The sequence below is a fragment of the Eriocheir sinensis genome, chromosome 65 (genome assembly GCF_024679095.1).
Source record: "Eriocheir sinensis breed Jianghai 21 chromosome 65, ASM2467909v1, whole genome shotgun sequence".
NCBI lineage: Eukaryota > Metazoa > Arthropoda > Malacostraca > Decapoda > Varunidae > Eriocheir > Eriocheir sinensis.
In genome coordinates this window covers 6,338,960-6,366,459 of record NC_066573.1, presented here as the reverse complement: position 1 = coordinate 6,366,459, position 27,500 = coordinate 6,338,960, and the positions used below count along the sequence as shown (strand labels likewise).

Here is a 27,500-nt window from a genome sequence, read left to right as displayed (position 1 = left end):
TTCTCTTCTCCTCCTCGTTTATTCTTTCCTTTTTTCTCTCCTTCCTCTTTCATGTGCGTCAAATTCTTCTACTTTCCTTAATTTCTCTCTTTCGTGGCATTTTCATTTTCCTCGCCGATCGTTCTTCTTAATTTCTTCATTCCTCCCTTTCTTCTCTCCTTGCTTCATCTTCTCCTCAATGGCTGACTTGCATGTGGCCCAAATTGTGTCTCCCTAATTTAGTTCTCCCTCAAGTCACCTTTCATTTTCCTCGCTGACTGTTCCTCGTTTTAGACTCCACTCGTATATTCTTCCTTCATGGCATCTATATATATATATTTTCATCCTTGGTTGATTTTAGTGCGGGTTTGATTCTCTTTTCTCCTTCTCTTTATTTATCTGCTTCAAGTCGCCCCAACCTTCCTCATTTAACGGTTTAGATTCGCTCCGTCTCTCGTTCTTTTCTATTCCGCTACATCTAAATATTTTCACTCTTGGATGATTTTAGTGTGAAACAGATTCTTGTCCTTTCCTTAAGTCGTCTGTTAAAGCATTTCTCAGTGACTGATTTCGATTCTTTCCTTCTATCGCTCTTTTCCATTCCGCAACATCTATATATTTTCACTCTAGAACGATTTTAGTGTGAAATAGATTCTTGTCCTTTCCTTAAGTCGTCTGTTAAAGCATTTCTCAGTGATTGATTTCGATTCCCTCCTTCTATCGCTCTTTTCTATTCCGCTACATCTATATATTTTCACTCTTGAACGATTTTATTGTGAAACAGATTCTTGTCCTTTCCTTAAGTCACCTGTTAAAGCATTTCTCACTGACTGATTTCGATTCCCTCCTTCTGTCGCTCTTTTCCATTCCGCTACATCTATATATTTTCACTCTTGGATGATTTTATTGTGAAACAGATTCTTGTCCTTCTGTTTATTTCTCTCCCTCACGTCGCCCCAACTTTCCTCACCGACTGATTTCGATTCCCTCCCTCTGTCGCTCTATTCTTTTCTGCTACATCTATATATATTTTCACTCCCAAGTTCTTCTTCTTCCCTTTATGTTTCCTCTCTCTCAAGTCGCTCTAATATATCTTACACACAGATTTAGCTTCGCCTCCTCAGCCGTTCTTTTTTCTCTGCCATATCTCATCTAAGCTCCTAACTCACTCACACACACACACACACACACACTCTCTCTCTCTCTCTCTCTCTCTCTCTCTCTCTCTCTCTCTCTCTCTCTCTCTCTTCATTGCGGTAATCATCATTTTAACACCTCTGTCGTTTATTTCACACTCGTCTGGTCTCTTGATCCTCACCTGATTAATTAATACGGATTTAGATGAAGTCGGATTTGATCTAGATATTGGCAAAAATTGATTCACAAATAGAGTGGTGCATATTTGGAACTGGGCCGGCAGTCACGTGGTGCCCCAATACATAGACGCTTGCAAGACGAGGTTAGACTAGATGGATAGAGAGATATTAGATGAATTCACGTTTAAGAAAGCAAAAACTGATTCTCATAATAGAGCGTTAGATTAGTGGAAACGGTTTGGCAGTGAGGTAGTGAGTGCTGCAAGAACAGGTTAGATTAGCAGGATAGGGAGATGTTAGATGAATTCACGTTTAGGAAAGCAAAAACTGATTCTCATATAGTGTTAGATAAGTGGAAATGGTTTGGCAGTCAGGTAGTGAGTGCCAATACGATAGTCACTTGCAAGACGAGGTTAGATTAAAGGGATAGGGAGATGTTAGATGAATTCACGTTTAGGAAAGCAAAAACTGATTCGCATATAGTGTTAGATAAGTGGAAATGGTTTGGCAGTGAGGTAGTGAGTGCAAATACTATAGACACCTGTTAGAAGACATTTGATTAGCTGGATTGGGAGACGTTAGATGAATTCACGTTTAGGAAAGCAAAAACTGATTCTCATATAGTGTTAGATAAGTGGAAATGGTTTGGTAGTCAGGAAGTGAGTGCAAATACTATAGACACCTGTTAGAAGACATTTGATTAGCTGGATAGGGAGATGTTAGATGAATTCACGTTTAGGAAAGTAAAAACTGATTCGCATATGGAGTGTTAGATAAATAGAGATGGCTTGGCAGTGAGGTAGTGAGTGCCAATACGATAAACACCTACAAGAAAAGGTTAGATGAGCTAGATAGGGAGGATGAGGGCGGTACTTCTTTTTACTGAGACAGCTGTTTGCAGGCTTTTTTGTTTACTGTTTGTGTTGCCCTTCAAGCTGCTTCCATTGATGTAAAGAAAAAGTGTACAGGAGCCGCGCAGTGTAGCCCAAGAGACGTGGAGACTCCTTCTATTCCTATATCTAATGCTGCTAATTTACCTCGTTCCTTCTTTATTTCTCCTTCACGCCAGATTACTTTTTTTTTATCTTCCCGAGTTGATTTTCATGGGAGCTAGTTGCCTTTCCTTTCCTTTCGCTCTGCTCCAAGTCACTTCTGTTAGTGGACGCCGCGTGACGGTAGGGTTGGCTTTTCCTGTATATAACACCTTCTACTCCAGTCGATATTTCATCCCTTCGTGTGATTCCTCATGAGATCAACCTACTAAAGGGAAGGAAAAGCATCGGGCTCCCATGAAAATCAACTCAGAAAGATAAAATGGAATATGGCGTGAAGGAGAGATAAGGAATGAACGAGAAAAATATTAGCATTAAGTAGGTAGTAGTGAGTAGCGGGCTTTTTTTATATTTTTCTTTACGCCCTTGAACTGTCTCCTTACCTGTAAAAAAAAAAAATCAGTACACCTTACCTCCCGAAAATGACCTCTCTTTCGGCCACTCCTCTAACTCTTTTTAGGAGCAGTGAGTAGCGGGCTTTTTTTCTTCACATTTGTTATCTTTTTTATGCCCTTCAACTGACGCCTTTGCTGTAAGAAGAAAAAAACTACTTCTTTCCTTCCGTTCTTATGTGGATCAATCATAGTAGAATCGATTTTCTTCTTCAAAAAAAGTTTCGTTTAGTCGGCGCAACATCTGTGGTCATATGCCGGTATCTTCTTCAATGTTAATCGCAATATGTTGACAAAAAACTACCGGAGACTTATTTGTGACGCTGATTTGATGATAAATAGCAACAAATGGAACGGTGTAAATTCGGAGAGGGATCAAGCGAGGAATGTTCTTTACGTGTTTACTAAAAGCATTCGGAAGGCGAGTGGTCCTGAAGGAGTGCTAGGTCGATATTATAAGACTATTTCTCATCTCTCATCACTTATTTCTAAAGGTCAAAGTTAGAGTCAGTCGGGTTCTAATGAGTGTTTCTTTAGGTTCACGGTACAGAGGAAAGGTCAGACTACCACCAGGGTCATAAAACTACTCCTGGAAATGCCCACAACTCATACGAAAGCCTTGTCAAATATCTGTTCTTGGGCGGCGAAGGTTTTAAAATACGACCCTAAGACTATTTCTCATCTCTCATCACTTATTTTTAAAGGTCAAAGTTAGAGTCAGTCGGGTTATAATGAGTGTTTCTTTAGGTTCATGGTACAGAGGAAGGGTCAAACTACCATCAGGGTCATAAAACTACTCCTGGAAATGCCCACCACTCCTACGAAAGCCTTGTCAAATATCTGTTCTTGGGCGACGAAGGTTTTATAATATGACCCCTGGAGTCCTTAACAATTGTACTTCCGCGTTGAAATTGACACTTTTTTTCTATGTTCTAACCTGTTTTTTTTTATGTGGATTAATAGAGTGACCTTTCCCTGTTCAATCTCAGCATTCAGAAGGCGTGTAGTTCTGATGGAGTTTTACTGTCTTTTTAAAAACTGTGCCTTTGCGTTGAAATTGACACTTTTTTACCTATATGTTCGCACCAACTGGGTCTTTTTATGTGGGTTAATAGAGTGACCTTTCCCTGTTCACTCTCAGCATTCAGAAGGCGTGTAGTCCTGATGGAGTTTTACTGTCTTTATAAAAACTGTGCCTTCGCGTTGAAATTGACACTTTTTTTCTATGTTCTAACCTCCTTTTTTATGTGGGTTAATAGAGTGACCTTTCCCTGTTCACTATTAGAATTCGGAAGGCGTGTGGTCCCGATGGAGTTCAACTGTCCTTAACCCGGTACCAGCGACGGGCCAAATTTGTGGCTTTACCGTGTACCAGCGACGGGCCACATTTTTGCCATGATATAAACCCCCCAAAATAGATGATGCATAAACTGATCACAAATGCGTTGATATATATTACGAAATGGTTTCTGTGGGTGATGATTTTTTCTCATTTTTCTTGCTTAGAGGGACTTTTAAGAAACATGATCCCCGCTGCTACCGGGTTAAAAACTGTGCTTCTTAGATGACATTGACGCCATACCTCATCGGACTCTTGCGCCGCTGCCAACCAACATCTCTCTTTCCTTTTACCATACAAGCTGTGCATATATAACAGGCGGCCACAACAACATATATATATTTCCTTCCTACATACAACCAGTGCCCATGACAGGTGATCCAGCCTTTCAAACTACTATACAGAGCCTTTCAAACTACTCTCACCTTCCAAACTTTTCCTCTCTCCTCCTCCTCCTCCTAGTGAAGCCGTCTTGGCCTTATGCTCGGGATATTTGCCTCGGCTGGAGTACAAACATTTAAAATTCAGCTCCCGTCCCGGTCTTATTTTCGTCTCGCGAGGGAGTTTTGGCGTTCATATTTTGCTTTCTTACTTCTTTCTTCATTTTGTCTTCGTATTATACTCGGAATATTTGCCTTTGCTAGGAGTAAGAAGGAATGTTTGAAGGTGCGTTGATTAGTCCTCTTTTTGCTTGTCTTTTATTTCTTGTTTGACGGGGAAGTTATTTAAGATAGTTCCTGTGTTTTTCTTCCACCAGACCGCCGCTATCCTTGCCTTGTTATGATGTGTGTTACGAAATTCATACTTGTAATTGCTTATTTTCAACGGCGTTACTCCCCACACAGTTGTCTTATATTTTTGTTTGACGGGGAAGCTCTTTGAGATAGGTCCTGTGTTTCCCCTTTTACCCGGCTGTCGAAACCCTTGCCTTGCTATGATGTGTGTTACGAAATTCACGCTTATTATTGCTTATTTTCAACGGCGTTACTCCCCATACAGTTGTCTTATATTTTTGTTTGACGGGGAAGGTCTTTGAGATAGGTCCTGTGTTTCCCCTTTTACCCGGCTGTCGAAATCCTTGCCTTGCTATGTGTGTTACGAAATTCATCCTCCGTCTCAGTCTCCGTGTTTGTTTCTATCTCCTCTTCGTTACTCTCCACACAGCTGTCTTTTACTTTCTTGTTTGACGGGGAAGTTCTTTGAGATGGTTCTGTGTTTTCCTTCCCACCAGGCCGCCGCTATGCTTGCCTTGATGTGTGTTACGAAATTCATCCTCCGTCTCCATCTCCATCTTTGTTTATATCTCCTCGGCGTCACTCTCCACATATCTGCCTTTTATTTTTGTTTTATGGGGAAAGTTCTTTGAGATGGTTCCTGTGTTTTCCTTCCCACCAGGCCGTCGAAATGCTTGCCTTGATGTGTGTTACGAAATTCATCCTCCGTCTCCTTCTCTATCTTTGTTTATATCTCCTCGGCGTCACTCTCCACATATCTGCCTTTTATTTTTGTTTGATGGGGAAAGTTCTTTGAGATGGTTCCTGTGTTTTCTTGGCTGTAAGTATTACGAAATTCATCCTCCGTCTCCTTCTCCATCTTTGTTTATATCTCCTCGGCGTCACTCTCCACATATCTGCCTTTTATTTTTGTTTTATGGGGAAGTTCTTTGAGATGGTTCCTGTGTTTTCTTGGCTGTAAGTATTACGAAATTCATCCTCCGTCTCCTTCTCCATCTTTGTTTATATCTCCTCGGCGTCACTCTCCACATATCTGCCTTTTATTTTTGTTTTATGGGGAAGTTCTTTGAGATGGTTCCTGTGTTTTCCTTGGCTGTATGTATTACGAAATTCATCCTCCGCCTCGCTTTGTTTATTTTCCCTCGGTATTTTCTTCTATTCTTGTCTAGTGGGAGAGATGTTGCTTTTTTTTGCCTTTCTTTTTTTTTTTATCCGGCCGTCGTGTCGCCTCGGCCATCATTCGGTTATAGGACGCAAGGCACACACACACACACACACACACACACACACACACACACACACACACACACACACACACACACTCACACACACGGAAACACGGCGCGTGCCAGATCTGAACCGAGAATAGCTGAAAGGCGTAGATCTGAACGTGACATGAATTTGTACCATTAGCGTGAAAAATGGAGGACGGGGGGTGGGGGGGGAGGGAAAGGGGGAGGGGGGGATGTACAGGAGGGGAGATAGGCAGGGGTAAGGGGGGAGGGTAAGGGAGGGGGGACTGACATGGCTGGGGGAGGGAGGTCACACGGGGGCAGAGGTTTGTCTGGGAGGGGACTAGGGGGGGCTGAAGCGAGATGTACAGGGGTGGAGGGAGGGGGGGGTTAAGGAAGGGGGGGTGGCTGTGGCAGGTGGAGGTCACACGGGGGGGGGGCAGAGGTCGGCTCGGGTGTAGAATGTAAAAGGTTTCTGGAGGCTGAGGCGGAAGGGGAGGAGGAGTGGTCGGGAAGGGGTCGGGAGGGAGGTCGGGGCGGGGTCGGGAGGGAGGTCGGGGTGAGGTCAGGAGGGAGGTCGGGGTGAGGTCGGGTGGGTGCGGGAGAGGTGTGGTGGGGTAGGGGAGGAGGCGGGGAGCGAAGGATGCGTGGTCGGGATGAAGTCGGGCTGCGTCGTGGCGGGGTCGGGAGGGGCAGGCGTCCTATATAAAAGAAAATACGTTTGTGGGTTGGCCATCATTGATTTTTTTATGGTATGTTTTTATTTTAATTAATATTCTAATTTATTTTGATAGTCGGAAGTAACAATATAGTTTCTTGAATCACCCCTTCCCCCCCTCTTCATCAATCCCTGAAACTGAAGATCGCAAGAAAAAAAGGAAAACGATGAACAACAACAACAACAACAATAATAATAATAATAATAATAATAATAATAATAATAATAATAATAATAATAATAATAACAATAACAATATCAATAAACAAAGCATATCAAACGCACCTGATTCATCGTCATAACACGAAGCAACGAAGAAAAGAATATAGATTTCACCTAATACTATTTTTTACAGTAAAGGAAACAGCTCAAGGGAAAAAAAAATAATGAAAAAAAAAATCCCGCAAATTACTGCTCCTATAAAAAAAAGTTAAGAGAAGTGGCCAAAAGGGAGATCAATTTCGGGAGGAACATTGCCTTAAGATGAGTTCCAACACTATCAACGCAATCCAACACTCCTTAAGCCAGACACCGGTCCCTACGTTTACAATCTTTCCTTTCGGTCTGTGCTTCTTCCCTTCTCATTATCCTTTTTCTTTCTCCTTTCCTTTTTTGCTTATTTTCCTTCATCTTTATTTTCTATCTTTATTCCTTCCTTCCTTCATTCATTCCTTTCCTTCCTGATTTCCTTCCTTTCGGTCTATGCTTCTTCCCTTCTCATTCTCCTTTTTCTTTCTCCTTTCCTTTTTTCCTTAATTTTCTTTCTTTATTTATTCCTTCCTTCCTTCATTCATTCATTCCTTTCCTTCCTGATTTCCTTCATTTCGTCCATTTCTTCCATTCTCATTCTCCTCTTTCTTTCTCCTTTCCTTTTTTCCTTAATTTTCTTTCTTTCTTTATTCCTTCCTTCCCTCATTCATTCCTTTCCTTCCTGATTTCCTTCCTTTCGTCCACTTCTTTCCTTCTCATTCTCCTCTTTCTTTCTCCTTTCCTTATTTCCTTACTCTCCTTCACCTTTATTTTCTTTGTTTATCCCTTCCATTGTTCCTTTTTTTGCGAACCTACGTCTGAATGTATTTATAAATCTAAGTACTAATTTACGAGACGCCCCTCTGAAAGATTATTATTATTACCATTATTATTATCATTACTATTATTATTATCATCATTATCATTTCCTTGGTCCCTCGAACGTTCCTACAGTCCCCATTGCTACACACCAATTACCTCCCTCAGCAGCAGCCACTCGCTATCAATTAATATCCAGGGTGGCGGGCGAGCGTTGGCCCAGACACGTTCGCTGTTAACACACACTCGGGGCTTCAGGGACACGAGGCAGAGGTCATTTCAGTCTCCTTGGTGCACGGGCTCGACATTACCTGCGCCCCCTAAAGTGTTCTGCCCCGTCCTGTGCCTCGCCTCGCCTTCCTGCTCTTCTAGATGTGAAAACTCCGTCCTTTGCTTTTCACCGCTCATACTGTCCTGTCCCCGCTCCAGCTCTTGTGGGTACCCGGGAACTCCTCATTCAAACGCTCTCCTCAGCTTCCATTGCTTCGCCTCGGCTTCCTGCTCTTCTAGACGTGATAACTTCGTCCTTCTTTGCTTTTCACCGACCATATTGTCCTGTCGCCGCTCCAGCTCTTGTGGGTACCCGGGAACTCCTCATTCAAACGCTCTACTTAGCTTCCATTGCTTTGCCTCGGCTTCCTGCTCTTCTAGATGTGAAAACTCCGTCCTTCTATGTTTTTCACCGCCCATATTGTCCTGTCGCCGCTCCAGCACTTGTGGGTATCCGGGAACTCCTCATTCAAACGCTCTACTTAGCTTCCATTGCTTTGCCTCGGCTTCCTGCTCTTCTAGACGTGACAACTGCGTCCTTTTCTGCTTTTCACCGACCATACTGTCCTGTCCCCGCTCCAGCACTTGTCGGTACCCGCGAACTCCTCATTCAAACGCTCTCCTTAACCTCCATTGCTTTGCCTCGCCTTCCTGCTCTTCTAGACGTGACAACTGTATATACTTTTCGCTTTACGCCGAATGAACTGTCCTGTCGCCGACCCAGCTCTTGTGGCTAGCCGAGAACTCCTCACTGAACCACTCGTCTTGTTTCCATTACCTCGCCCTGACTTCCCGCTCCTCTGAATGTGATAACTGCACGCTTCTCCGCTCTTCCTCGCGTCCCAGTGCTGCGCGAGGCTCTCTGTTCACTGCCCTGGCTGTCACATTTGTCTTACTAATGCTGAGGCTGACTGGCTTTACTCTTTCTCCTCTGAGCGTGATAACTACACGCTTCTCCGCTCCTCCAGTTCCTCCTTGCGTCTCAGTGCTATGGAGACTCTCTGTTCACTGTCCTGGCTGTCACATCTGTCTTACTAATGCAGAGGGTGGCTGGCTTTACTCTTTCTCCTCTGAGCGTGATAACTGCACGCTTCTCCGGTCCTCCAGTTCCCCCTTGGGTCTCAGTGCTATGCAAGACTCTGTTCACTCTCCTGGCTGTCACGTCTGTCTTACTAATGCAGAGGGTGGCTGGCTTTACTCTTTCTCCTCAAGGCGTGAAGGGTATGCATCTCCGCTCTCCCTGGCCGGATGAATGACCCACAGCCGCCTTCAAGGGTTATAACACTCACTCACCTTAACTCATTGCATAATACAATAATTTTTTTAGAGCTGGAAAGACATTTGAAAGGCAACACAAAAAATCAACAAAAAGGTCCGCTAAGTGCTGCTCCAATAACGGCAAACAGATCGAGGGTCCAAAAAAGGTCAGTTCGGGAGAAGAGGTGCCTTGACAAACTCATCATTGTTATATTTATTGTTATATATTTAGCGGGATTTTTTATTATTTTTTTCTTTTTTGTGTGCCCTTGAGCTGTCTCCTTTGTTGTGAAAAAAAGTGTGTGTGTGTGTGTGTGTGTGTGTGTGTGTGTGTGTGTGTGTGTGTGTGTGTGTGTGTTTACCTAGTCATAGTTTACAGTATTTGAGTCACGCTCGCACTGTCCCGCCTCGTCGTCCATGTTTGTCCCATTCATCTTCGTCCCATCCATGTTTGTCCCATAGTTTACAGTATTTGAGTGATATTTTAATATATTTGTGTATAAATATTATGCATGAGGCAGTTAATGGATCCAAAGTCACTAATTCTCATCACTATAAATAAATAACAAATATAAATAACGAATACACAAAACTCTACGGGGCGTCACACAACACTTTCACTACCTATCTGGAACAATACATTCTTTACTACCCTCTGTACACTGACGCAAGGGAAAAAGGTCAAGTTCTGTTCCAACAACCACACGTAGCAAACTAGACTGCTGGACGACTATTTGAAGACCACACAGGCAAAGAAGAAGTGAAACGGGTTCTGTAGCGGCGGACACAACCACCTGGGAATGAATGGTCGAGAGTAGGCCAGTAGAGTCCAATAGTATACAGGCGTGGGATTGCCTTTGTAGCGGCCCCCACTTATGTCTTATTCTAGATTCTTGATTGTTGATTGGCGTTGTTGTGTCTTAGTTTTGTACAATTTTTTTTTTTTTTTTTTTTTTTTTTTTTTACATATGGCCAATAGCGCAGGAAGGCTTATCCATAGGGGCCTGATGGTCTGTCCGAGCCCGTTATGGCGCAGGCAGTTGTTTATAGTGGCGCCATTATTACCGGGTTATGCTACCCCCCGGAGCTCATTCTTGATTTCACTTGCGTTGCACAGCTTCTTCTAGAGTCCGGGTTGATAGGTGGTCTTCAGGACAGCATGTGGGTAGTCTTAGGCAGCGTTGCCAAATTATCGTACTCATCGCATTGTATTTTCGTAGTTTCGGACCGATAACTATGGCAAAAAGAAAAAAAAAAGCATCAATAAATAACAGCTTTAACGCTAACTTTAATTTTCTATCGTTATTTGTGCAGGTACGAGAGTTTGTGGCTTAAAAATGATAGATACAATGTGATGAATACGATAATCTGGCAACGCTGGTCTTAGGCCACTCGGGGGTGACTGAAAAATCCCAGGTGGTTAGCGGCGGATTCGAGCCCACATCATGGACCTAGCGAGGCCGGCACGCTAACCACTCAGCCACCGCCTCCCCATATAGTTGTGATATGGCAAAGGGGAGGCCGCTGAAAAGGCTGTCTCCCCGACCTTCAACCCAACTCATCTGTGACATGCATTCAACGTTGCGTCATCGTTCACAATAAAATATAACGAAGCGATGCAAAACGTAATGATATGAGCCATGAAAATTGAAAAATATATAAGATAGGGATGTTTTTTTTTGTGTGCAATATCGTCCGAATGGTGTGTGTGTGTGTGTGTGTGTGTGTGTGTGTGTGTGTGTGTGTGTGTGTGTGTGTGTTAATTCCCTCCTTCCCTCCCTCCCTCTCTCTCCTCCCTTCCTCCTTCCCTCCCTCCCTTCCTCCCTCTCTCCCTCTACCCACGCCCTCTTTTATTCTCTCCTCCCTCCCCTCCCTCCTCCTTTCTCTCCTTCCCTCCCTCGACCGCCCTAATTTTCCTCCCTCCCCTCCGTTTACGCTCTTCCAGCCCCTTTCTCTTTCTCTCCCTCTCTGTCTCTCTCTCTCCCTCTCCCTCTCTCTCTCTCTCTCTCTCCCGCTCTCTCTCTCTCTCTCTCTCTCTCTCTCCTCTCTCTCTCTCTCTCTCTCTCTCTCTCTCTCTCTCTCTCTCTCTCTCTCTCTCTCTCTCTCTCTCTCTCTCTCTCTCTCTCTTTTATTTGTTTCTGGTAGTAATTTCTTCGTCTTTTATTTACTCTTTCTTTTTATCTCCAAATGAGTGTTTGTTTGTTTGTTTTTCTTCCTTTCTTCTTTCCTTCCTTCCTTCTATTCTTTTTTTCCTCTCTTCTTTCCTTACTCTTTATATTTTTTTTTTCGTCAATGCTTCGATTCCTCTCTTTCCTTTTCGTCTCTCCTTCCTTCCTTCTTTCTTCCTGTTCTTTATTCCTTCCTTCCTCTCTCTTTTCTCTACTGCCTCCCTTCTTTCTTTACTCTCTTCCTTCCTATCTTCCTTCTTTAATTCCCGTCCTTCCTCCTTTCCTTATCTTTCCTTCAATACACACCAATAAGAAATCGCTAGAGGAGAAAAAAGGAGGAAAAAGAGATATAGATTAGTCCCTCCCACGTCCCCTTCACCGCCCCGAGTCGAGACAGACCAATAGCCACCGTAAGACTTCCTATTATACTCTCGTCTTGCTAACAACCGACCTTCCTTCCGTCCTTTGTTCCCTCGCTTCCAAGGTTTTACGAGATCGCATCAGCAGCTCTTCCTTAGCGTTTCTTGGGCTTTAGAGTGAGTGGACTTGGGCGGGTCATAGCGTGCGTGGGCCTGGCAGCAGATAGACAGCCGGAGTGACGGGAATGCCAAGAGAAGCCAGGGCGGACAGAGAACCAGCCGTTGTGAGATTATAACCTTTGCCTGGGCGGGATGGAGTACACTAACGCCAGACAGAGAACCAGGTGGAGAGGTGAGATTAAAACCTTTGCCGGGGCGGGATGGAGTACACTAACACCAGACAGAGAACCAGGTGGAGAGGTGGAATTATAACCTTTGCCGGGGCGGGATGGAGTACACTAACACCAGACAGAGAACCAGGTGGAGAGGTGGAATTATAACCTTTGCCGGGGCGGGATGGAGTACACTAACACCAGACAGAGAACCAGGTGGAGAGGTGGAATTATAACCTTTGCTGGAACGGGATGGAGTACACTAACACCAGACAGAGAACCAGGAGGAGAGGTGAAATTAGAACCTTTGATGGAGCGGGATGGAGTACACTAACACCAGACAGAGAACCAGGTGGAGAGGTGGAATTCTAACCTTAGCAAGAAAAAGATGAAATACACGACCTCACTATAAGACAAAGGCGGACAGAGAGCGTTTTGGAAGGCCTTTGTTTGCCCTTCAGTGGCCTAATAACACGGCTGATGATGATGATGATGTTTGTTTATTGACCTCGCTGGAGACACGGCGTCGGTTGAGCGAGGGGACAGGGACGGGACGAGGTAATCAATGTCTACTGAATAAGCCAATAAAGATAATGGAGAGATAGCAAACGTCAGTGTCATTCTTCCTGCCCCTAATAAACGATCGAGTCGGGGCGGTCATACGAGGCGGAGGAAGGAAGCTTAGTGATATAAAGATTATGGGAAGGAAGGCTGAGTGAAGAAGAAATTTGGGTTGTCGCTCAGTCACTCTCAATGTCCATCCGCAGCCAGTTCTTGTTTCACTCCACCACCTGGTTCTCTGTCTGGTGTTAGTGTGCTCCATCCCGCCCCGGCAAAGGTTATAATTCCACCTCTCCACCTGGTTCTCTGTCTGGTGTTAGTGTACTCCATCCCGCCCCGGCAAAGGTTATAATTCCACCTCTCCACCTGGTTCTCTGTCTGGTGTTAGTGTACTCCATCCTGCCCCGGCAAAGGTTATAATTCCACCTCTCCACCTGGTTCTCTGTCTGGTGTTAGTGTACTCCATCCCGCCCCGGCAAAGGTTTTAATCTCACCTCTCCACCTGGTTCTCTGTCTGGTGTTAGTGTACTCCATCCCGCCCCGGCAAAGGTTATAATTCCACCTCTCCACCTGGTTCTCTGTCTGGTGTTAGTGTGCTCCATCCCGCCCCGGCAAAGGTTATAATCTCACCTCTCCACCTGGTTCTCTGTCTGGTGTTAGTGTACTCCATCCCGCCCCGGCAAAGGTTATAATTCCACCTCTCCACCTGGTTCTCTGTCTGGTGTTAGTGTACTCCATCCCGCCCCGGCAAAGGTTATAATCTCACCTCTCCACCTGGTTCTCTGTCTGGTGTTAGTGTACTCCATCCCGCCCCGGCAAAGGTTATAATCTCACATCACCTGGTTCCCTGTCCGCCCTGGCTTCTCTTGGCATTCCCGTCACTCCGACTGTCCATCTGCTGCCAGGTCCACGCACGCTATGACCCGCCCAAGTCCACTCACTCTAAAGCCCAAGAAACGCTAAGGAAGAGCTGCTGATGCGATCTCGTAAAGCCTTGGAAGCGAGGGAACAAAGGACGGAAGGAAGGTCGGCTGTTAGCAAGACGAGAGTATAATAGGAAGGTTTACGGTGGCTATTGGTCTGTCTCGACTCGGGGCGGTGAAGGGGACGTGGGAGGGACTAATCTATATCCCTTTTTCTTGTTCTTTTTTTTCTCTTCCGTTCTTATTGGTGTGTGTAGAGGGAAAGGCAGGGAAGTCACACCCACACTTAAGCTTGACAATATGTAAAGGATAGTAAGAATAGCTCTCAGGCCTTGGTTCTGTTCTTGCCTTTTGTGATAAGTAATTGGTTCTGAATATCGTGTTAGAGGAAGGAAACTTAGTATAGAAATGATGAGGAAAAGTTTACTAACACACTTATATGGCTGTTGGTGTATAAAGCCTTGTAAATACACACATACACACACACACACACACACACACAAACACACTCTCCCCCCACAATGAACACACACACACACACACACACACACACACAACACCTCCCCCCTCCACTTCCCGCCACAACAAACAAACACACAAACACAAACACTAACATACATATACACACCCTTACCCCCCCCCCCCCACACACACACACACAGTATTACTCTCTCCCTCACCGCCGCCGCCTCTGCCAGTCCACCCACAGAGCCAATCCGCCACCACGCCAGGAATTGCACGAGAGACCTGGACTCGGGGATCAAGGCCGCGCCCACCTCCTCTTCCCGCCCCCTCCCGTCGCCCCCCCGGACCCAAGGCGCTTCAAAGAGAGGCATAAAGATGAAAAGAATCAAGGGAAAAAGAGGATCCGCGCCGTATTTCCCGAGATGGGAGTCACGCCATAGACACAGACACGAAGGAAGGAAGGAAGGGAAAGAAAGAGAGAGAGAGAGAGAGAGAGAGAGAGAGAGAGAGAGAGAGAGAGAGAGAGAGAGAGAGAGAGAGAGAGAGTAAAAACAAAATGGAAAAATGATGAAAGGAAAAAATTACTTAGTCACTTAGAACAGAGACAAAAGTGAATAATAATATGCAGTTCGAAGTAGTAGTAATAGTAGTAGTAGTAGTAGTAGTAGTAGTAGTAGTAGTAGTAGTAGTAGTAGTAAATAATCTACTAATGATAATAATAATGATAAGAAGATGAGTAAGAAAAATAATAGTAAGAAGAAGATGAAGCAGAAGAAAGAAAGAAAGAAAGAAAGAAAGAAAGAAATATAAAAGGCAACGAATGCATATACATACACACACACAAAGTACATGTGTTTCAAGGCAAAAAGATCCTTATTTACGAACTTTGTATGCAACACCCTCACAACACAACACAACACAAGACCTTCAGAGCACAGCACAACACAACACAACACAACCCAGCACTCAACACAAGACTCTCAGAACACAGAACAACACCCTCACAACACAACACAACACAACCCAGCACTCAACTCAAGACTCTCAGAACACAGAACAACACCCTCACAACACAACACAGCACAACACAACCCAGCACTCAACACAAGACCCTCAGAACACAGAACAACACCCTCACAACACAACACAACACAACCCAGCACTCAACACAAGACCCTCAGAACACAGAACAACACCCTCACAACACAGCACAACACAACACAACCCAGCACTCAACACAAGACCCTCACAACACAGAACAACACAACACTCTCCACAACACAGCGGCGTGCACAAGGGAACACATTGCTATCGTCTGCCTTTAATCATCTGGTCTAAGCGCCGAGGCTTCCCCGCTGATTAACAAGGCCGAGGAAATGTTGATAATACCACAAAGGCGAGCGTTTTCCCTTCCCGGGCGGAGTGGAGAGGGGTGGACGATCCTCCCACGCCCGGGCCTGCCTCTGTTACCTGGTGAGGGCTATAGAGAGGCTCTGTATCACCCAGCAGTAAGTAAGTAGGTAAGAAGAAGTAGGCTTGGCCCGGTGGTGAGTCGCGTGATGGGGCAGAACCTAGGGACCTGATATGCCCCGTGTGTCTCCCGTCTAGGCACTCTCTGCGGCGCTCGGTGGGGAGTACCTATTGGCTCCAGGGCACGGACCGAACCCAGCGTGGGCTAAGGTGACTTTGGGATGGGGGTTCGATTTCTGTGAGTGTTCCGTCACGCACGGCGGCCTTGAGGAAGCGCTGGGGCAGAGGCAGTAATAGTATGTACAGTAGAGATCTTGAGATATGATGGTGATGATGATGATGATTATGATAATGATGATAATGATAATAAAATCACTACTACTACTACTTCTACTACTACTACTACTACTACTACTACTACTACTACTACTACTACTACTACTATTACTACCCTACTACTACTACTGCTACTACTGTTATTATTATTATTATTATTATTATTATTATTATTATTATCATTACTATCATCACTATCATCATTATCCTATCACTAGTGTTGCATTTTACAGTTCACGTTCGGCCCTGGCACTCAGCCGCTAAGAGTGAACGGCAGGTGTTGCGCCGCGCCAGCAGGTGAGCCTCGTGGCGCGCGGCGGCGTGCCAAGCCCCTCAAGTCACGGCGGTGTTTACTCGCGCGTATCGTAAACATGAGACGATGATGCATGTTAATTTCTTACCGGGACATGTACGGCTTTGTTTTCAAGTGTGGTGATAAATGGTTCGCAGCCGTAGCCAATTCTCGTCACCGACAGAACGGGAGTTAGTGCAGAGCAGAGGAGACGAAATTCCCTTCCACGGAAAAAAGGAGGAAGAAAAAAACAAGAAAAAAATCGGTCACAATCGAAGCGGACTTTTTTTTCTCCCGTTCTGTACCATTTCCCTTTCTTTTATTTCGCCTCCCCCCCCCCGGCACAGAGTATTCCTTAGCTGTAATTACCATGCTTATAGATGCCATAACAACACAGTAAGAGGAAACGCATCACACTACAACACACATGAATGTAACACTCACCGATCGACGACTTGTTCTTTCCTTCCCTATCCGTCCGTCCGTGCTCCGTCAGCCAGTCAGCCAGTCAGCCAACCAAGCCAGTCCGCAAGCCAGCCAGCCAGTCGATTCCTCCTCCTCCTCCTCCTCCTCCTCCTCCTCCACCGCCACCACCACAGGAGTACGTCGTGTAATTAACCTGGAACACATTTGCATGAATTAACCTAAAGCAAATTAAGCTGTCACTGTTTTAATTTCTTTGAGGGAACAGAAAACAAAATTGGACAATGTTCCTGCGCGTGGCCATAAAGAGAGATTTGTTGGCCGCTCATAAATACTGTGTTGACCTTATGTGCACTCAAACAGGTCAGGGGTCAGGGAAGCAGAGATGTGTTAGGCTGTTTATAAATACTGTGTTGACCTTATGCGCACACAAACAGGTCAGAGGTTAGGGAGGCAGAGATGTGTGAGGATGTTTATAGATACTGTGTTAACCTGTCAATACTTTATGTACTAAGCAAGAGTTCAATGAGGCACAGATGATTGACTCCGTTCATAAATACTGTCTTGACCTTATGTGCACACAAACAGGTCAGAGGTTAGGGAGGCAGAGATGTGTGAGGATGTTTATAGATGCTGTGTTAACCTGTCTATACTTTATGTACTGAGCAAGAGTTCAATGAGGCACAGATGATTGACTCCGTTCATTCATAGGCAGAGATGGGTGAGGCTGTTTATAGATATTGTGTTAACCTGTCTATACTTTACGTACTAAGCAAGAGTTCAATGAGGCACAGATGATTGACTCCGTTCATTAATACTGCGTTGACCTTCCTATTTACCAGAGCAAGCAATGGTTGAGTAAGACATAGATGCTTAAGTTCGTTCATGAGTAGCCAACTGTCTTAGCTTTTCTATTCATCAAGACAAGCGTTGAATAAGGTAGAGATGTTTAAGTCTTTATGAATATTTTGTTAACCTTTCTGTTCACTAAATTAAGGGTTGAGTAAGATATAGATGCTGGAGTTAGTTCATGAATATTGTGTTAACCTCTTTATACACCAATACAAGGGTTCAGTAAGGGCTAGATGCTTGAGTGTATTCATATATTGTGTTCACCTTTCTATACACCAATGCAAGGGTTCAGTAAGGGCTAGATGCTTGAGTGTATTCATATATATTGTGTTCACCTTTCTATACACCAATGCAAGGGTTCAGTAATGTCTAGATGCTTGAGTGTATTCATATATATTGCGTTCACATTTCTATACACCAATGCAAGAGTGCAGTATATAAGGCAGAGATGCTTGAGTTACCGTCGTTTCTTAAGGCAATGTTTCGATGGATTGATTTTTGTGGCAATGTCTTGAAGCGCTGATTTAATTTTAAGGCAAGTTTTTTGGGTGGGTTTAATATAGATTGATTTGATTGATAGATAGAATTGGCAGATATATAGGAACTCTGATCTCCCACCCTTATGTCACTCAATTAGGTACAGGTCCAATTTTATCTCTTCTAAGAGGAAAACGAAAATATTGTTACTACTTCAAAATTATCACTACTACTACTACTACTACTACTACTACTACTTCTATTCCTACCTACCTACCTACCACAGCCATCACCTCCACCACCACCTACCGCTACCTGCCCTAACGATATAGTATACCTTTTTTTCTCTTTTACGTAGAAGGTCGGGGACGGGGGAGGGTGGGGGGTGGGGGGGGGGAGGGGAAGAGGAGAACTAAAAGAAACCGAAAAGAACAGAAGTGGAGGGAAAAAAAGGTCACCCCGCCCCTGTCAGCTTCGATGGTGACTAAGTTTTTTTCTTTGGTTTTTTTCTTCTTCCTTTTATCGTGGAAGGGAATTTTGTCTCTTTAAAAGGCCAACGGAGAAGGGGAAGATATTTAAAGAAAGAAAAGAAGAGTAAAGAAATAGTAGTAGTAGTAGTAGTTGTAGTAGTAGTAGTAGTAGTATAGGAAGAAGAAGAAGAAGAAGAAGAAGATGAAGGCGAAGAAAAAAGAGAAAAAAATGAAGAAAATGAGGAAGAAAATATGAAAAAACAAGAAGTAGAAGAAAAAGAAAACGAAGAAGTAGAAAAAAAAGAAAGAAAAAAATAAACAATAACAAATAAGAAACAAAAAAAAAGAAAATAACAATAATAATAACAATGAATAATAAATAAAAAAAAACAATAAAGAAAATAAAAGAAAACATTGACTCTATAGGCGTTATCTTTCCTCCTCTCTCCCTTTCTTTCCTCCCCCCTCCCCCCTCCCTCCCCCCCCTCCTCCCCTAAGAAAATCCAGGTAAAGGTAAGGTTGGGGGCGTACTCTAGAGCCGCGCGTGACCTCAGTGCGCATCTCCGAACCACTGAGTCTGTGCTGGGTCACGCTAGAGAATTACCCTGCCCTCTCCTTTCCCTCCCTTTTCTTTCCTTCCTTTTCTCTCTCTCTCTCTCTCTCTCTCTCTCTCTCTCTCTCTCTCTCTCTCTCTCTCTCTCCTCCACCTTTCCCCTTCTCACCTCCTTCTTCCTTCTCCTCCTCCTCCTCCTCCTCCTCCTCCTCCTCTTTCCCCTCTTCACCTCCCTCACTCTTCCTTTCCTTCCCTTTCCTCCATTTTGTCGCCTTCCTTTTTTCTTTTCTCTCCTTCCTTTCCTCCTCCTCCTCCTCTTCCTCCTCCTTCTTCCTCCTCTCCTCCTCCTCCTCCTCCTCCTCTTCTTCTTTCCCCTCTTCTAATCCCTCACACAAGACAATATCCTTTTCCTTTCCCTTTCCTTCTTTCTTTCCCTTTCTCTCCTTCCTTTCCTCCTCCTTCTCTTCCTCATCCTCCCTCCTGCTCCTCCTCCTCCTCCTCTTCTATACCCTCTCCATCTCCTTCACGCTAGACAGTTTCCCCGCCCCTCCCTTTCCTCTCATTATTTTCTCTTCCTCCTCCTCCTCCTCCTCCTCCTCCTCCTCCTCCTCTTTCCCCTCCTCTTTATTTATTTATTTTCCTCTCTGTTCCCTCCCTTTCACCTCCTCACCTTCCTCCCTTTCTCTCCCTTTGTTCTCTTCTTCTCTCTCTCTTTTTCCTCCCTTCCTCCCTCGCTTTCCCCTCCCTTACCTCTCCTTATTTTCCTCTTCTTTCTCTTCCTTTCTCCCTTCCTCCTCTTTCCCTTTCCTTCTCTTTCCTCTCCTTATTTCCCTTCCTCTTTTTCTTTCCCTCCCTTCCTCTTTCCTTTTCTCCTCCTCACCTTCCTCCCTTTCCCTTCCTTTCCTCCTTCTTTTTACTCCCTTTTTCCTTTCTTCCTCCCTCCCTCTTTCCCTCCCTTAACTCTCCTTACTTTCCTCTGCTTTCTCTTCCTTTCTCCCTCCTTTCTCCTCCTCCCTCCTTTTTCCTTTCCCTTCTCTTTCCTCTCCTTATTTTCCTTCCTCTTTTTCTTTCCCTCCCTTCCTTCCCTCCTTTTCCCTCCCTTTTTCCTTCCTTCCTCACTCCCTTTCCTTTCCTCTCTTTTTTCCCTCCCTTTTCCCTCCCTTCCTCTCTCCCCTTTCTTTTTTTTACCTCCGTCTCACGCAATGCCATTCCTTTTCCTTTCCCTTTTCTCCTTTTTTTCTCTCCCTTCCCTCCCTTCTTCCCTCCCTTCCTCCCTTTCCTCCCTCCTCCCCTATTTACCATTCCCCTCAAAATAGGTTCACGCAATGCACTCCTTCCTCCCTCCCTCTACTCCCTTCTCTTCTCCCTTCTCTTCCCCTTCTTTACCATCCCCTCCCTTCTTCCTCCCTTCACCTCCCTTCCTTCTCCTGTCACCCCTTTCCTTCACCCCTCTTATCCCTTCCCTTATCATCCTTCCCCATTCCTCCCTTCTCTCCCCTTCACCTCCCTCCCTTATTACTCCTTCCACCCCTAAAAAAAAAATGAAGGGTAGGGAAAAATCGTCCATTATTGCTCCTTCGTGATAGAAAAATGGAGAGCGGGGCATAAAAGGGCTAACACACACACACACACACACACACACACACACACACACACACACACACATCAGATAAGGCTTTGGTAGGGGTCGTGTCAGTATGTCCAAGGGTAGTTTTATGAGCCTGGTGATAGTCTTTGAATGTGATAAAAATAACTATGATTTTATTTCAGTGACTATTTCTCCTTATGACTTTATTTCTGCCCAGCGTGGTGATGGTGGTGGTGGTGGTGGTGATGATGGTGGTGGTGGTGATCATCTCGCTAGGAGGCAGACTGGGCAAAGAGGTCAAGGAGGTCAGGGCAGGTTATATTAGGAGGAGAGGAGGAGGAGGAGGAGGAGGAGGAGACTGAGGAGGCACGGGATGGAGAGAGAAAAATAGTCCACACACACACACACACACACACACACACACACACACACACACACACACACACACACACACACACACACACACATCACTAGGACAGATAATTGTGATGGATAATAATGAAGTAAAGTGGAGGAAGGAAGGAAGGAAGGAAGGAAGGAAGCAAAAGAAGGACCGATCATCACGAAAGGAGAAGGAAAGGTGAAGCAGAAGGAGGAGGAGGAAGAGGAGAAGAAGAGGAAGAAGAAGAAGAGGAGGAGGAGGATGTTATGGGTAAAAGATTAGGAAGGGGAGAAAGGAAGGGTTGGACCCACTTTGTTACTGGAATAGGAGAGGAGGAGGAGGAGGAGGAGGAGGAGGAGGAAAAGAAAAAGGGAAGGAGGAGGAAGTGGGGTAAAAAGTTAAGAGGGGAGAGAAAAAGATAAAAACCAAGGAGGAGGAGGAGGAGGAGGAGGAGGAGGAGGAGGAGGAGGAGGAGAGAGAGAGAGAGAGAGAGAGAGAGAGAGAGAGAGAGAGAGAGAGAGAGAGAGAGAGAGAGAGAGAGAGAGAGAGAGAGAGAGAGAGAGAGACGGGGCACCATCCATTCTTTCTTCCTTTCTTCCTTCCTTCCTTCCTTCCCTCCCTCCTCCTCCTCCTTCCTTTCCTTCCTCTCTCATCTTCCCTTTTCTCATTTTCTCCGGTGAAACATAACTTTGTCCTCCTCCTCCTCCTCCTCCTCCTCCTCCTTTTTCTTCTCTTCTCCTTCTTCCTCCTCCCATCCTCTTTTACCTTGTACCCTCTTTTCCTTCCATTTCTTCTTCCTCCCCCTCCTCCTCTTCTTCTTCTTCCTTCTCTTCCTCCCTCCCCTTCCCCTCCCCCTTCCCCGCCCTCACCCCATATAGTTTAGTTAATAAGGGAGTCGTTGCATCATCGTCCTCCTCCTCCTCCTCCTCCTCCTCCTCCTCCTCCTCCTCCTCCTCCCTTTCGTAATAGCCAGGACCAGTTTGCTAATTGAATCGGTCTCTTCCCATTACCATTTTTTTATAAGGTGGAGTTGGATGTCCAGGCCCCTGCAAAGCGATTCTTTTACCCCTCCCCCCCTTCCCATCAGCCCCTTCCAGCCCCCTCCAACCCCCCCAGACCCCTCCCGTCTTCCCCTTCAGCCCCTTCAACCCCTCTCCCTGTTACTTCTCCTCCCCCTTCCCTTCAGCCCCCCAACACAATCCACCCCCTGATATTATCCCCCTCCCCTTCAATCCAGCCCCCCTCAAGCTCCCCAGACCCCTCCCGTCTTCCCCTTCAGCCCCTTCAACCCCTCTCCCTGTTACTTCTCCACCCCCTTCCCTTCAGCCCCCCAGCACAATCCATCCCCTGATATTACCCCGTTTCCCTTCCCTTCAGCTCCCCTCCAGCCCCCTTCAAGCTTCCCAAATCCCTCCCGTCTTCCCTTTCAGCCCCTTCAACCCCTCTCCCTGTTACTTCTCCTCCCCCTTCCCTTCAGCCCCCCAACACAATCCACCCCCTGATATTATCCGGCTCCCCTTCACTCCAGACCCCCTCCAGCCCCCTTCAAGCTCCCCAGACCCCTCCCGTCTTCCCTTTCGGCCCCTTCAACCCCTCTCCCTGTTACGCCTCCTCCCCCTCCCCTTCAGCCTGTGTTATAGTAGGATATCAATGTGTTATTATTATTGTTATTATTTAATATCATCATAACATTATAACAATACATTGATATCTTACTATAACAAGCCCCCCAACACAATCCACCCCCTGATATTATCCTGTTTCCCTTCCCATCAGCCCCTTCCAGCCCCCTTCAAGCTCCCAAAATCCCTCACGCCTTCCCCTTCAGCCCCTTCAATCTCTCCGCCTCCTGCTGCTACCCTTGTTTAAGCCCCCAGACCCCTGCCAGAAGAAGGAAGATGATGCAAAGAAAGGAAGGAAGAAGGGAAGCAAAAGAGGTTAGGATTGGAAGGAAAGAGGAAAAAAAAATGAAGAAGGAAGGAAGGAAGGAGAAACTGCCTGAGAGAGAGAGAGAGAGAGAGAGAGAGAGAGAGAGAGAGAGAGAGAGAGAGAGAGAGAGAGAGAGAGAGAGAGAGAGAGAGAGAGAGAGAGAGAGAGAGAGACAGTGTGTGTGTGTGTGTGTGTGTGTGTCTAACCCCCCACCCCCCCCACCCCGGCACGCCAACCATCCGTCTTGTCGCCGCCCAACACATAACTCTCCCGCCAATCTACTCCCGCGTTTCGGCAATTAGGATTAATTAACAAGAAAGCAATTAGCCTTCCCTTGCCGACCCATGAGAGAGAGAGAGAGAGAGAGAGAGAGAGAGAGAGAGAGAGAGAGAGAGAGAGAGAGAGAGAGAGAGACCTATATTTGTGTGTGTGTGTGTGTGTGTCACGCGTGCGGGAGGATCGCGGCTGAACACCGGCTGTCAGGGGGCCGGAGCGGGGAGGGACGCACTAGAGGACACCGTCACGCAGGGAACAAAAACAGCGGGAAAAGGTCCGCGTGGCCTCGCAAGGTTGACAGGGAGACACAGACAAGACAGCCGCTGAATGGAGAAGGCTCGGGTGTGTCTAATGTGTTGCTGTTACTGTCACTCTGACATTCCTCGCCAGCAGGAAACTGCCTAAAGTAACCTGGGGAATGCCTTACGGTGAGGAAATTAACATAACCATAGAATTACAGAAGCACAAACACTCTACATATCACCTTTCGGAATCTGTGGTATGTGTGTGTGTGTGTGTGTGTGTGTGTGTGTGTGTGTGTGTGTGTATACAGTGAGTAAACAGCACAAGGGTCAAAAACAAAAACAAAACAAGAAGCCTGCTTACCAATGCTGGGAAACTGTAATAACGCTGAGAAAAATCACGAAACGGTGTGCCGGGAATCGAACCCAGGCCTTTAAAACAGAAGCCAAGGCAGCGAAAACCCGGACTTTGTTCTGAATGCCGGGGTTCGATTCCCGGCACTCACTGGTGAACATTTCGAGAGAGAGAGAGAGAGAGAGAGAGAGAGAGAGGTGGGGGGTTGATCAAAAGCAATGAAGTAATAGGCAAACATTCCCGAGTTGAGTGCGTCCATGTGTGTGTGTTCCGGACAATTATTGTTGATTAATTTGTATTGCGAGTTTAATCTAATTCAATCGTAATCATTTATCAACACGGAAGGGATTGTTTTTGTTTGAACCGGTGTTGCTGGCGGTGATGGTGGTGGTGGTGGTCGTAGTAGTAATAGTAGTAGTAGTAATAGTAGTAGTAGTAGTAATAGTAGTAGTAGTAGTAGTAGTAGTAGTACCGGTAGTAGGAATAGTAGCAGCAGTAGTAGTAGTAGTAGTAGGAGGAGGAGACAGTAGCAGTAGTAAGCAGTAAGCAATTATGTATCTTCTACTTATTTTGAAGCAATATGTATCTACTAATTATAACGTAGCTTTTCTGACATAATTTCTCATTTTGGTTATCGTCTCTCTAAGATGCTGCCACCTTCGATATCTCACACCACAGATCTAATTAACAGTTCTTTATTTACGAAGTTCACCCCTTTCAGTATTTTAATTTCACACTAGTATATTTTTCCCCTTATTTCGCATTACTGTATCTCTGAAGTGCTTAATAACCTGTGATCATACACTTTTGCAGCTCCATATTAACGATGAAAGCACCTCTCTCATTTCCTTTTTCTCTTTGATCACTTTTTCTCTTTTCACTTATTCTCTTCTCCTCCTCTTTATTTTTCTTTTCCTCTCTTTTTTCATTTTATTTATGAAGAACACACACCCTCCTCTCTTTCTTTTTCTCTTTCTCTTTTATCACTTTCTCCTTTTTCACTTACCCCTTTCTCTTTCTCTTTTTCTCTTCCTCTCTCTTTTTTCTCTATATTTATAATGAAACCCCTCTCTCTTTCTCTTTTCTTCTCTTCCCTTCTGTTTCCTCTCTTTCCTCGTCTCCTTCCTTCTTTCAGCATATATATTGTTGTAAGGCTGCATTTTTATTTTTTATGACTGAAGAATACTAATGAACCTTTAAAACACTACCAAATGTGATATTTTACACTACTACCAGAATTCTATGATTAAAATTTACAAGGTTTTTCATATTCCCGTTCAGTATAATTATGAGACTGGGATATTTATACTCTTTTCATTTACTTTGAATTGGTGAAACTGTAATCAAAATGCAGTCAATATGATGCGCTTTCTCACACTGCCAGAGTTAAATGTTAATGGTTATTTATTTCCCTGTTCAGAATAATAATCAGGTTAAGCAGATCCTGATGTTCCGACCTTGACTTTCCTCCTCTTTTACCTACATAGGCTATACTTCCTTATATAGCTCTTATATCGAGCTTCTTTCTCGGTTATCAAATTATTAAGCTTTTTTCTCACGTTTCACTTCTTATATTCACCTCCATAACCTCTCTATCACTTCCTTCAGTATAAATAAAAAGGTCACTTCTAAGGATCCGAACATACTGAAATGGCTGCTTCAAAATATCAAAATTGTCAACACAATGCGGAGATCTGCCTTCGTTTCCCTTATTTCACGGCATTTATACTCCTATACACAATTATTATAAGGCTTTTCCCCGTGCAGTATGGCAAGGAATGTTAGGCTATATCTTTATCTTTTTATTATTTAGATTAGCATACCTTTAAAACGCTGCCCTTTGTTCTTTCTTATACTATCACGGTTCCATATTAAATTCATAACGAAGAATACTTGCAAGGCTCTTTCTTCTTTTCAGTGTAGTAAATTTATAGGCTAATAGGCATACCATTTTTCCTATGTTAGATTAGTATACTTTAAAAACGCCACCCTTTTGGTCTTTCTTCCTCTATCACGGTTCTATATTAAATTTGTGACGAAAAATACTTGCAAGGCTCTTTCTCCTTTTCAGTGTAGTAAATATATAGGCTAATAGGTATACCATTTTTCCTATGTTAGATTAGTATACTTTTAAAACGCCACCCTTTTGGTCTTTCTTACTCTATCACGGTTCTATATTAAATTTGTGACGAAAAATACTTGCAAGGCTCTTTCTCCTTTTCAGCGTATTGAAATTGCTAGGCTAATAGGTATGCCATTTTTCCTATGTCAGATTAGCGAACCTTTAAAACACTGCCCAATGTTCTTTCTTATAGTTCATGGTTTTATATTAATAATGAAAAACACCTACAAGGCTCTTTCTCCTATTCAGCGTATTGAAATTGCTAGGCTAAAAGGTATGCCATTTTTCCTGTGTCAGATTAGCGAACCTTTAAAACACTGCTCTAAGTTCGTTCTTATAGTTCATGGTTTTATATTAATAATGAAAAACACCTACAAGGCTTTTTCTCCTTTTCAACGTATTGAAATTGCTAGGCTAATAGGTATGTCAGATTAGCGAACCTTTAAAACGCTGCTCTAAGTTCGTTCTTATAGTTCACGGTTTTATATTTGACACCAAGAACACCTGCAAAGCTTTTTCTCCTTTTCAGTTGATATTAAACTTGATAGGCTATTAGGTATATATATATTTTTTTCCTATGTCAGACTAGCGTACCTCTAAAACGCTGCCCTATGTTAATTCATGGTTCTAAAGCATTCTCAACGCTTTAAAACACTGAATAATACCCACTGTAGACTAAAGATTAATTGCCTCGTGGAAATTGGCAAAAAAAAACTTTAAAAAATATATATCTTACATCTCCCGGGCGTGCGTCGTCTGCTCCTGCTGGTGATGACGATGATGGTGATGATGGTGTCCAGGGAGGAGGTGTAGACAAACAGGGTTCCAGTCACCATAATTATTACATAAACCTTTGTGCTCTTTCCTCCAGGCACTCTTCGGATCACTATTCTTGGTTTTACACTTCTTTTCGTCTCCTTTCGGTCTCCACTCCGTCATAGCGAGTCCCCGCGAGTACGTAACCACCTTTACGGCATCAATAATCAACTGGATCTTGTCTCTTATTGGTTGTTTTATGGGGGTGGAATTTTGTTTACCGTGACGACCATTAAGATACCAACAAGTCTGCCTTTCCAACGGTAGCTTAATTTCTGTTGTCAGTTCTTGATTCATGGATTTCAACATATCTTTTCCATCTTTTTCTTTATTTTCATAGCAATATTGTTCTATTCATGATATTTTTTACGTCCAAGATGAATAAATTTCCCCAAGAGTGGAGAGAAAATGAGAGGAGAGGGGAGAGAAGGATGTTTTGACAGTCTCTAGAAAGCAAATATTACCACTGTCAAGAAAAACAAAGGAGAGAGGAGATAAGAAAAGAGAGGAGAAGGGAGAAGAGAATATAAGATGAGGTTGGGAAAAGGGAGGAGGAGGAAGAGGAGGAGGAATTGTTCGAACACCTGTCCTCGTCTTCATCATCATTATCATCCATTTTCCGTCCCTTTTCTCGATTTTATGATGAGGCTAGGCGTTTGATAACTATCCTACAGCTACCCCCATCAAGTATCTCTTTCTCATTAACGCAGAGTGGTTAAATATGTCCTTCGCCAATCCCCATGTATTTCAGT

General features: G+C 44.5%; 1 long non-coding RNA gene across 2 annotated transcripts in view; it reads left to right on the top strand.

Moving 5' to 3' along the window:
• LOC126987538 (uncharacterized) overlaps positions 1-27,500 on the top strand; it is a 57,245-nt gene that overhangs the window by 19,716 nt on the left and 10,029 nt on the right. Inside the window, exon 1 of one of the 2 annotated variants that reach the window (XR_007740983.1) lies at positions 27,414-27,500. This exon is cut by the window's right edge and continues 341 nt beyond it. The exons of the other annotated variant lie outside the window; for it this stretch is intronic. This is a non-coding gene — a long non-coding RNA (uncharacterized LOC126987538). Of the gene's footprint in view, positions 1-27,413 lie in introns of those variants that run through there. 2 annotated transcript variants of the gene reach the window in all.